The 12894-nt window shown below is 43.9% G+C and overlaps 1 protein-coding gene across 1 annotated transcript in view; it reads right to left on the bottom strand.

Moving 5' to 3' along the window:
- PTPRU (protein tyrosine phosphatase receptor type U) overlaps nt 1-12894 on the bottom strand; it is a 90205-nt gene that overhangs the window by 51909 nt on the left and 25402 nt on the right.

Genomic DNA, 12894 nt, shown 5'->3' with positions numbered 1-12894 from the left:
TTTCTAGTTTTGGTAGAGACAGGGTTTCACCATGTTGGCCAGGCTGGTCTTGAACTCCTCAAGTGATCCGCCCACCTCAGCCTCCCAAAGTGCTTGGGTTACAGGTGTGAACCACTGCACCTGGCCATTAATTCATTTTTAATAGCATAGTTCACCTCCTTATTCAAGATCACCCTGGACTACATACAACAGGCCAGTCTGAATCAAACTGTTGATACATTTTTCTTAAGGTATTAATTCCAAACTTGTTCTGAAACAATGTATAGTAATACATATAATATAATAACATACAGAAATCAGGGTAATGAGGGGAATGAGAGCCAAATAGTTAAATAAAGCCAGGGAATGACAGGGAAACAGAAAAGAAATACATGACATTAGGTCCTATGTGGAGGTCTAAAGATAAGGTTCAAATTCAGTGGTGAGTTCCCTGGCTGTCAAAGCAAAAAGGGAAGCACAATCTATTATATAATGATAATAATAATAGGCTGGGCATGGCGGCTCACGCCTGTAATCCCAGCACTCTGGAAAGCGGAGGCAGGTAGACCACCTGAAATTAGGAGTTTGAGACCAGCCTGGTCAAGATGGAGAAGCCTCATCTCTACTAAAAACACAAAAATTAGTTGGGCATGGTGGCACATACCTGTGGTCCCAGCTACTCAGGAGGCTGAGGCAGGAGTATTGCTTGAGCCTGGGAGGTTGAGGCTGCAGTGAGTCATGATCACACCACTGCACTCCAGCCTGAGTGACACAGTGAGACCCTGTCTCAAAAAAAAAAAAAAGAAAGAAAGAAAAGGAAGGAAAAGCCAAGCCAAGGCTTCTGAAGCAAATGCAAGATGGAGCTCCGGGCTCAGCCCATAGTCCTGCATCGGCATGGACCAGCTGTGTGATCTTGGGCAAATCTCTGGGCCTCAATTTCTAGATCAGTAAAATGAGGGAAGACACCAAGGTTGTGCCAAATGATCCTTTTCTCTCTTGCACCCTGATTCCGTGAAGTGTAGTTTCATTACTCTCAAGTTCTGTGAGGGCCTGCAAAGTGTCCCCAGCTAGAGGGACCTCAGCATCCCTTAATGAACAGGTGAGAAAGCACCGCTACACAATCTCTTCAGAAGATTAAGTACAACCCCAAGGAGCCTTTTTTTTTTTTTTTTTTTTGAGACAAGGTCTTGCTCTGTCACCCAAGCTGGAGTGCAGTAGCAGGATCACGGCTCACTGCAGCCTTGATCTCCCTGGCTCAAGTGATCCTCCTGCCTCAGTCCCCCAAGTAGCTGGCACTACAGGCATGTGCCACCAAGCCCAGCTAATTTTTATATTTTTTGTAGAGATAGGGTCTTGCTGAGATGCCCAGGCTCATCTCAAACTCCTGGGCTCAACTGATCCTCCTGCCTCTGCCTCCCAAAGTACTGAGATTACAGGCTTGAGCCACCATGCCCAGCCCCTAAGTGGCATTTTTTGTGTGATTAATTTGTTCAGAATTCCCCTTATGAAGAAGATACAAAGGGAAGCATTCGCCCAGGTTGCTCCTATCTTGGGAGTGCACCGGTAACACAGTTTCCAACTCTGGCCTCAAGTACTGCATAATACAAGTTTCTGTTTCCACCCAGAAGGTTTCCTTTCTTCCCTGGAATGCACGCAAGCAGCATGTCTCCAGTTATATATGGAGCCATCCAAGAGAGATTTCAGCACTTCCTAGGAACAAAGCCTGCCTCCTGACTGGCTCCCTTCTCCCCACAAGCAGGGCCCACCCAAATCCCATCCCATATGGACACTGAGGGGCTGGCTGCCACTGCTCCCTGTATCCTGGGTACTGCAGGCTGCAAGCCCATTCACCACACTTAGGTTTTTCTCTCCCATTCCTGGCCCATAGAGATTTTTCTGATTTTTTAAATGTATTTTTGTTTTAAGCCATCATTCTTCTATGTTTGCGCCAGAGGGTCAGATCTGGGGTGTGCTCACTCGCCATCCTTGCCAGAGGTCCTCGCGTTATTCTCCGACTCTCTGGCTATGGTCCTGGCTGCCCTGTGTGCACTGTCCTGGGAGTCTACAAGAGCCGAGGTACCACTGCTTTATTTGCACTACTGGGAGTGGCTCTCTGTTCCCTGCAGCTCGGCTCACACCATCCCCACCCCCTGGAATGCAGCCCTACATTCCTTTCCAGCCTCTAGGGCTTGGCAGAAGCACTCTGCTTCCTAGTTCTCCTGCAGCATTGACAGAAGGGCAGGAGAAGTTCCATGTCAACGGCAGACCTATGCTGGGTGAAGACCATGGCAAACAGGACAGTAGATGTCCCATCCGAAAGCGGCAGCTACTGCTCACCTCTAGATGACTGCTGCCAAGCAGGACTACAGGTTCACGGTTGCCAGATCCTCCCATTTTTCAAGAGCAGCCAGAAATTTCTATTTTCATGTGAAATCTCCAGATTTTTAAATACTGGCAACCTACTGAAGCTTCTTAAAAATCACCTTACAGGGTCCAAGATAGCAACTGTGGAGGATGAAACTCCCAACTTCAGACTTAGGCATCTCATTCTTCGACAACTGTGCTACCTCCCATCTACCCAGGTAGACTGAGGGCTCTTTGAAAAGAAGGTCTACTTCTCTTTGTTCTTCCTTCCTACACTGATCATATCTGGACAGATCCAGGGAGCTCAAATAGTTTGTTGCCTACAGACTGATATGTTGATTGAGGGGTGTGAATCCATGAGTTTCTCCATGTTTCTAAAAACCATCTGGCACCCAGACACACTCTCTTCCACTGTCAACACACATTGACAACACAGAATCTGGGGACCTCAAAGCCCCATCCCTCTAAATTACACAGGGCTACAGGTCACTCAGAGATCAGAGGTCAAAATGCACATTAAAACAACGAGGATAACATTTAACAGCTGTTGAATTAGGCTACCATGTGTTGACTTTAATAAGGCTAAACAAGATGCAATAACCCTGAAATGTTCAACTTTTTTTCACAGGAGGAGCTTTGGACTGGGAGCTGGTACACCCAAGTGCACATCCTATCTCCACCCCTCATTAGTTATTTTTATTATTTGTTTGTTTGTGTTTGTTTTTTTGAGACAGAGTCTCACTGCCACCCAGGCTGGAGTGCAGTGGTGCTATCACTGGCTCACTGCAGTCTCAAACAATCCTCCCACCTCACCTTCCTGAGTAGCCGGGACCACAGGCACGTAATGCCATGCCCCCGGTTAATTTTCTGTATTTTCTGTAGAGACGGGTTTCACCATGTTGCCCCAGGCTGGTCTCAAACTCCTGAGCTCAAGTGATCCACGTGCCTCAGCCTCCCAAAGTTCTGGAATTACAGGTGTGAGCCACAGCACCTGGCCATACTTCTGTGGCTTCATGCAAGTTATTTAATCCCCTTTGAATGTTGATGTCAGGTTCTTCCACTAAAAAATGGAGATTATGGCTGGGTGCAATAGCTCATGCCTATAATCTCAGCATTTTGGGAAGCCGAGGCAGGAGGATCACTTGAGCTCAGGAGTTCGACACCAGCATGGGCAACATAGTAGTGAGACCTCATCTCTCTACAAAAATATAAAAATTAGCCAGGCATGGTGGTGCATGCCTGTAGTCCCAGCTACTTGGGAGGCTAAGGTGGGTGGATAGCTTGAGCCCGGGAGGTAGAGGAAGCGGTGAGCCAAGATCATGCCACTGCACTCCAGCCTGGGTGACAGTGAGACTGTCAAAAAAAAAGAAACAAAAACGTAGATTATAATGCCTAAAGAGCAAGTGTGAGAGTTACATGAGATGATATGAGTCAAATTGCCCAGCCTACAGTCATTAACAGCCTATAGTAATTAATAAACATGTGTAAATTAACATGAGATGCCAGTAGCAGTATAAATTAGCACACCCATTTTTTAAAGCAATATATTTAAAAGCCCTTTTTTCAACCACTCCTGACTCTTCATCCTAAAGAAATAACTCGGAGTGGGGGGAGAAGGGAAGAACTGTAAGTGCTAGATTTCTCAATATAGTATTATTTATCATTATAGAGGTCTGGAGGGAAACAGTCGAGCCAAATGGGGACATTCAATGGACTTCCAGAGTCAATAAACATAATTATAAACAACATAACACATGAACAACACCAAGCAAATGAAGCAGCATACGGAATCCTTTCTACATCCCAATGCAAGGGTGGAAAAATGTCTACTGCAGGCATATGGGCAGAGATGTGAAGAAGTCAGAAAAATTAAAACAGCTGTTGGGCTAGGATGATGAGCTTCGGAGTGCTTATTTTTAAAAACGCCTTCGCCTGATGCTATATTATTGTTTTTACAGTAAATAATATAGTGTGAGGGGAGTTTCATGGGGATGGAGGAGATGACAACACAGCTGGCCAACAGCAAAACAACTGCCGGCCAACGCGCCTAAGCAGGGAGGGGCCACGATGTCAACAAAGAGAAGCGAGTAATTCAGAAGGGCGGTGGGGGGGCTGTGTTTGCACCCTGTCTGCCAGGCCCCTGCCCCAGCTTCCGTCCTGGCCAGCCTATGAAAAGTGTCTCGCAGTGCCCAGCACAAAGTGGGCATTCAGTCCATGATGGAGGCAGCTGCTGCTGCTGCTGCTGCTGTTAAAAACACTGGATTAGGCTGGACGCACTGTCTTCTGTCTAATCCCAGCACTTTGGGAGGCTGAAACAGGAGGATCCCTTGAAGCCAGGAGTTTAAGATCAGCCTGGGCAACACAGTGAGACCCTGTCTCTACAAAAAAAAAAAAATGATAGATAGATAGAGAGAGAGAGAGAGAGAGAGAGAGAGAGAGAGAGAGAGAGAGAGAGAGAGATTATCTGTGCATGGTGGTGCAAGCCTGTAGCCCCAGCTGCTTAGGAGGCTGAGGCAGGAGAATCACGTGAGCCCAGGAGTTCCAGGCTGCATGCAGTGAGCTATGATCATGCCACTGCATGTCACCCAGGTGACAGGGTGAGACCCTGTCTCTAAAAACAAAATGAAACAAAAAACTAAAACAAAACACTGGATGAGAAATCAAGAGATTCAAACTTTGATTCTAGCTCTGCCATGGACTCACTGTGTAGATTTGTACAAGTGGCTAAATCTCTAAATCTAAGTTTATTCATCTGTAAAATGGGAATAATCAACAGCCATCATCATGAAACCTGGGTTCTTCACCCACTGTCTGATCACAGCCAAGTCTCTTCCCCTCTCTGGGTTTCAGCTTCCCCATCTGTACACTAAGGGGAGTGCAACAGAGATCCTCTATGGAACCCTGCGCTATGATTCCTTTTATCCTAAGTGGCAAATCAGAACTGCCTTTGAAAGATTAAAAATACCATCATTTACTGGGTGCTTACTGTGTGTTAAGTGCTATACTTCACATACATTTCATGCAATTGTCTCCATTTAACCCAAACACTGGAGGCTCCAAGGTTCAGGCTTTACAACTCCTCTTTCTTCTATCTACATTTATTCCCTAAAAATCTAAGGACTAAATCGGGGATTCTCAACCTCAGCACTATGAACATTTTAGACTAGATAATTATTTGTTTTCAGTGGCTGTCTGTGTATTGTAGGATGTTGAACAGCTTCCCTGGCCTCTATCCCTTTAGATGCCAGTAACACCCCATTGCCGCCACCCAGTTGTGACAACCGGTATGTCCTCAGTCACTGCCAAATGTCTCCTGGGAGACAAAATTGTCCCTAGTTGAGAATCATTAGCGTAAAAGATCTCATCCAACCTCAGGGCTTTAGATGCCATCTATACCATCTCCACACTGATGACTTTCAAATTTATATCTGCAGCCCGAACCTCTTCCCTGAACTCCACACTCATGTATCCATCTGCTGATGGGTATCTCCGCTTGAATGTCTAATAGGTATCTCAAAGTCAACATTTCCAACACAGAACTCCTGATCTATGACACCCACATCAAATCAGCTCCCACCACAGTCTGCTCCTTCGCAGGAAACGACAGCTCCATCGTTCCTGCTGCTCTAGCAAAATGCCTTGGAGCCATCCTTGACTTCTATTTCCCTTTCTCTCATCCCATATTCAATCCATCAGCAAATGCAGTTAGCTCTGCCTTCAGAATAAACCCAGAATCTGACCACTTCTCCCCACCACCACCACTTCCACTCGGCTCCCAGCCATTACCACCTCTCAAGCAGATCATTGCAGTAGCCTTCTTCCTGGTCTACTGTGGCACCTTTGCCCTCCTGAAGAATGTTCTCCACAAAAGGACCAGAGGGATCCTTTTAAACAAAAGTAGATGATGCTCACTCCTGCTCTCTAAAACCTTCAGTGGCTCCCCAGCTCTCTCTGCGTACAACAGCTCTAAGTCCCACATCTGCAGCTCAACTTCAGCCTCTTCTCCTGCCATCTCCCGCTCAGTCACTGATGCAGTGACACCTGTCTCCTGGATGCCCCTCACACGTGCCAAGCATGCTCCAGCCTCCAGGCCTTTGTGCTGGCTGCTCAGTTGGCCTGGTGCTTGCTTGCCCCAGCAAGTCCCCAGCTCTCTGCATGGCTCAGTCCCTCACCTCCTTCAGATCTCTGCTCGAATGTCACCTTCCTTGAGACTTTTAAAAATAACAACCTTCCAGTCCCCATTCCCTGCTTTTCTTCTTCACGGCACTTATCACCATCTGACAGGCTATACAGTCCTCCCTCGGTATATGCCGGGGATTGGTTCTAGGACCCCTACATATAACCGAATTCACACATATTCAAGTCCCACAGTTGGCCCTTCATATATGCAGGCCCTAGAAACACTGGAGTTTTTTGTATTGTTGGTTTGTCTCTAGATAAGATCTTGCTCTATCATCCAGGCTGGAGTGCAGTGTGAAATCTTAGCTCACTGCAGCCTTGATCTCCAGGGCTTTAGCAATCCTCCTGCCTCAGCCTCCTGAGTAGCTGCGACTACAGGCACATGCCACCACATTCAGCTAATTATTGTTGCTGTTGTGTCTTGCTATGTTGTCCAGGCTGGTCTCAAACTCCTTGCCTCAAGCATTCCTCCCATCTCAGCCTCCCAAAGCACTGCAATAACAGGTATAACCCACCATGCCCAGCCCACAAATACCGTATTTTTGATGCATGTGTGAGTGAAAAAAAAGTCTATGTAAATGGACCTGCCCAATTCAAACCTGTGATGTTCAAAGGTCAACTGTATACTTCACTTGTTTACTCATCTATTATCTATCTCCTCTTGCCAAAATGTGAGTTCCATGAAGAACTCACACGTTGGTGGCCTTTGTCTGTCTTGGTTACAGTCATATACCCCTAACAACCACAACAGCACCTTGCACGTAATAGGCACTCAATAAGCATTTGTTGAATAAATCTTCAAACTAACCCTATATGGTAAATGTTATTATTCCCATTTTGTAAAACAGGGGAACTGAAGCTCAGAAAGGTTAAGTAACCTGACCCAGACCCCTTCGCTAGAAAGCAATTCGCACTGAAATACTCTGGCCCACCACCCAAGAGTCTCCCAAAGTGTGATATTAAACCAGATTTTAGACCTACCACCGAAGGAGTTCCCAAAGTGTGGCTTTAAACTGGATTTTAGATAATTCACAGATCGGCTTTTTAAAACACGAATATTGATTAGCAACAAATAACACTGACCTAAACCTCACACCTTACCCAAAATAGATCATGAACTTAAACGTAAAATGTAAAACTATAACACTTTTAGAAAAAAAACAGGAGGCCGGGTGCGGTGGCTCATGCCTGTAATCCCAGAACTTTGGGAGGCCGGATCACCTAAGGTCGGGAGTTCAAGACCAGCCTGACCAATGAGGAGAAACTCCGCCTCTACTGAAAATACAAAATTAGCCAGGCGTGGTGGCACATGCCTGTAATCCCAGCTACTCAGGAGGCTGAGGCAGAAGAATCGCTTGAACCCAGGAGGCGGAAGTTGCAGTAAGCTGAGATCATGCCATTGTACCCCAACCTGGGCAACAAGAGAAAAACTCTGCATTAAAAAAAAAAAAGAAAAAAAGGAGAAAATCTTTGGGAGACAGGGATAGGCAAGGAGTTTTCAGACTTGATACCAAAACCACAATTCATAAAAGGGAAATTTTATAAACTGAACCTCATCAAAACTGAAAATAGTTCTGTGAAAGTCCATATAAAGAGGGTGAAGGACAAGCTACAAACTTGGAGGAAATATTTACAAACTCCACATTTAACAAAGGACTGGTACCTAGTATATACAAAAAACTCTCAACACTTAACAGCAAAAAAAGAAAAAAGAATAATCCAATCAGAAAACGTTCAAAGACATGAACAGACAATGCACCAAAGAGGATATACAGATGGCAAACAGCACACAAAAAGATGTTCGTCCAGGTGCTGTGGCTCATGTTTGTAATCCCAGCATTTTGGGAGGCTGAGGCAGGCAGAACAGTTGAGGTCAGGAATTCAAGACCAACCTGGCCAATATGCCAAAACCCCATCTGTCCTAAAAATACAAAAATTAGCCAGGCATGGTGGCATGCACCTGTAATCCCAGCTACTTGGGAGGTTGAGGCACAAGAATTGCTGGTTGCAGTGAGCTGAGATCATGCTGCTGCACTCCAGCCTGGGTGACACAGTGAGACTCCATCTCAAAAAAAAAAAGAAAAGAAAAGAAAAAATGTTCAACAGCACTAGATGCTGAAGAAATGCAAATTAAGACCATGATGGGCTATCACTACACACCTCTCAGGAAGTCCAAAATAAAAAATAGTGACAACACTAAATGTTGGCAAGGATGCAGAAAACTGGATCACTCATACATTGTTGGTGAGAATATAAAACAACACAGCCACTCTGGCAGTTTCTGATAAAACTAAACATGCAATCACCATATGACTCATTGACTGTACTCTTGAGCATTTATCCCAGAAAAAATGAAAAGTTATGTTCATGCAAAAACCTGTGTGTGAATGCTCACAGAAGCTTTACTTGTAATAATGAAAAAGTGGAACCAGCCCAGATGTCATTCAACAGGTGAATGGTTAAACAATCTGGCATTTCCACACCATGCAATAAAAAGTAATAAACTAATGATATACACAACTTGGATGAAGGAAACTACGCTGAATGAAAGAAATCAATCCCAGTGCCAAGGTAATTCAATAAGGAATGAACAGACTTTTCAACAAATGGTAATGAAGATCTACATACAAAAGAATGAAGTTGGCCACGTACGCCTATAATCCTAGCACTTTAGGAGTCTGAAACAGGTGGATCACCTGAGGTCAGGTGTTCGAGATCAGCCTGGCCAACATGGTGAAACCCTGTCTCTACCAAAAATACAAAAATTAGCTGGGCATGGTGGTGCGTGCCTGTAATCCCAGCTACTCAGGAGGCTGAGGCAGGAGAATCACTTGAACCTGGGAGGCAGAGGTTGCAGTGAGCTAAGATTGCACCATTGCACTCCAGCCTGAGTGACGAGAGTGAAACTCCATCTCAAAAAAAAAAAAAAAAAAAAGAATGAGGTTGGATCCCTACCTCACACCACGTTTGAAAAATTAACTCAAAGTGGATCAAAGACCTGAATGTAATAGCTGAAACTATAAAACTATTAGAAAAAAAACACAGGAGTAAATCTTCATGACTGTGGATTAGGCAATGGTTTCTTAGGTATGACATCAAAAGCACAAACAACAAAAGAAAAAAATAGATGAATTAAAAACTTCCATGCTTAAAAAAAAAAACTATCAAGAAAAAGAAAATATAATCCACAGAATGGTAGAAAGTATTCGCAAACATTAACATCTGATAAGCATCTAGTGTCCACAATATATAAATAACTTCTTTTTTTTTTTTGAGACAGAGTCTCTGTCACTTAGGCTGGAGTGCAGGGGTGCCATCTCAGCTCACTGCAACCTCTACCTCCTGGGTTCAAGTGATTCTTGTGCCTCAGCCTCCTGAGTAGCTGGGACAACAGGTGCCCACCACCACACCCGGCTAATTTTTGTATTTTTAGTAGAGACTGAGTTTCACCATGTTGACTAGGCTGGTCTCGAACTCCTGGCCTCAAGTGATCTGCCCTCCTCAGTCTCCCAAAGTGCTGGGATTACAGGCCTGAGCCACCACCGTGCCAGGCCTACTCAGAATATATAAGCAATTACAAATCAATAATAAAAAGACAAATAACCCAATTTAAAAATTGGTCATGACCGGGCACAGTGGCTCAAGCCTGTAATCCCAGCACCTTGGGAGGCCAAGACGGGCGGATTACGAGGTCACGAAATCGAGACCATCCTGGCTAACACAGCGAAACCCCGTCTCTACTAAAAAATAAAAAAAACTAGCCAGGCAAGGTGGCGGGCGCCTGTAGTCCCAGCTACTCAGGAGGCTGAGGCAAGAGAATGGCGTAAACCCGGGAAGCGGAGCTTGCAGTGAGCTGAGATCATGCCACTGCACTCCAGCCTGGGCGACAGAGCGAGACTCCGTCTCAAAAAAAATAAAATAAAAAAAAATACAAATTGGTCATTTTTAACACTCTGAATAGACATCTCTACAAAGAAGACGATATCAAAATGGTCAATAAGCACATGAAAAAATGCTCGATACCATTAGCCATCAGGGTAATACAAATCAAAATCACAATGAGATACCATTTCATATACACTAGAGTGCTTATAAGATGACAGATAATAACAAGTGGTGACAAGGATGCAGAGCAAGTAGAACTCTCATAGACTAGTAGTAGGAATTTAAAGTGGTACAGCTGCTTTGGAAAACAGTCCAGCAGTTCCTCAATGAATAAACACAGAGATATCTTATGATATACATGGTACATATTCAAGAAAAATGAAAACATATATCAATATAAAAACCTGTACACAAATATACCAATACTGTTCATAATAGCTAAAAAATGTAAACAACCCCAATTTCCATCAACTGATGAATGACAAATAAACTGTGATATATTCATATAATGGAATATTATTAAACAATAAAAAAGAATGGAATATTGATACATGCTACAATGAGGATAGACCTTGAAAACATCATGCTATATGGAAGAAGGGTCAGGTGCGGTGGCTCACGCCTGTAATCCCAGCACTTTGGGAGGCCAAGGCAGGCGGATCACCTGAGGTCAGGAATTCGAGACCAGCCTGGCCAACACGGCCAAACTCCATCTCTACTAAAAATACGAAAATTAGCCAGGCGTGGTGGCAGGTGCCTGTAGTCTCAGCTACTCGGGAGGCTGAGGCAGGAGAACCCCTTTAACCCAGGAGGTGGAGGTTGCAGTGAGCCGAGATCAAGCCACTGCACTCCAGCCTGGCGACAGAGCGAGACTCCGTCTTAAAAAATAATAAATAAATAAATAATAAAATAAATTGAAGAAGCCAGTCAGAAAAGACTATATATTTTATGATTCAATTTATGTGAAACGTCCACAGAGAGGCAAATCCATAAGGACAGAAAGGAAATTAGGGGTTGCCTAGGGCTAGAGGTGTTCAGGTGAAATGGGGATGACTGCTAAAGAGTACAAAATTTCCTTCTGAGGTGATGAAAATGTTCCAAAATTGATTGTGTTAATGGTTGTATAACTCTGTCAATACAGTAGTACCCCCGTATCTGCAGGAGACACATTCCAAGACCCCTAGTGGATGCCTTAAACCACAGAGAGTTCTGAACCCTAGATAAACTACGTTTTTCCTATACATACACACCTATGATAAAGTTTAATTTCTACCTTAGGCACAGTAGGAGATTCACAACAATAATAATAAAATAGAACAATTGCAACACCACACTATAATAAAAGTTACATAAATGTGATCTCTCTCTCTCAAAATATCTTATTGTACAGTACTCACCTTTTCAAGCCCCAAGTTGACCACAGGTAACTAAAACCATAGAAGGAGAAACCTCAGGTACATGGGGACTACTGTATACTGAAAACCACTGAATTGTACATTTTAAGGATTGAATTGTATGAGATGTGGATTATATTGCAATAAAGCTGTTACCCAAAAAAAGCCAATTCCAGAGGTTATATACTCTGATTGCATTCATATAATATTTTTGAAACAACAAAATTTTAGAAATGAAGGACAGATTAGTGACTACCAAAAGTTGGGGAGTAAAGGAAGAAAGGGAGGTGAATGTGGTTATAAAAGAGTCCTTAAGGGGATTGAACTATTCAGTATTTTGACTGTAGTGGTGAATACACAAACCTACACATGTGATAAACTGTGCAGAACTACATACACACATGCACACACACAAACAAGTACAAGCAAAACCAGAAAAGTCTGAATAAGATCTGTGGTTTTTATCAATGTGAATATCTTGACTGTGATATCATACTATAGTTTTGCAGCATGTTACCAAGGCAGAAAATAGGGTGAAGTGCACAGAGAATCTTTCTGTATTTTTTTTACAACTGCATGTGAATCCACATTTATCTCAATAAGTCCATTAAAAAAAAACACACTAGACCAGGCACGGTGGCTCACGCCTGTAATTCTAGCACTCTGGAAGGCCGAGGTGGGTGGATCACCTGAGGTCAGGAGTTTGAGACCAGACTGGCCAATGTGGTGAAACCCTGTCTCCAGTAAAAATACAAAAATTAGCTGGGCATCATGGCACATGCCTGTAATCCTAGCTACTTGGGAGGCTGAGGCAGGAGAATCACTTGAACCCAGGAGGCGGAGGTTGCAGTGAACCAAGATCGCATCACTGCACTCCAGCCTGGGTGACAGAGCAAAACTCTGTCTCAAAAGGAAAAATAATAATAATAACAACAACAACACTAAAGTCACAAAAAGAAAAACTTGTTGTGTTCTCAATTTTTCTTCTGATTAAACGAAAAAAGACCCTCATCTGGCACAGGTGTACCATCCTCCAACAGCTGCTTTGCCCTTTTTAACAAGGAAGAGCAGACCTCAGGCTCAATGCCCAGAC

Source organism: Rhinopithecus roxellana, chromosome 12 (assembly GCF_007565055.1).
Source record: "Rhinopithecus roxellana isolate Shanxi Qingling chromosome 12, ASM756505v1, whole genome shotgun sequence".
Classification (NCBI taxonomy): domain Eukaryota; kingdom Metazoa; phylum Chordata; class Mammalia; order Primates; family Cercopithecidae; genus Rhinopithecus; species Rhinopithecus roxellana.
This window is presented reverse-complemented; position numbering and strand designations above follow the sequence as displayed.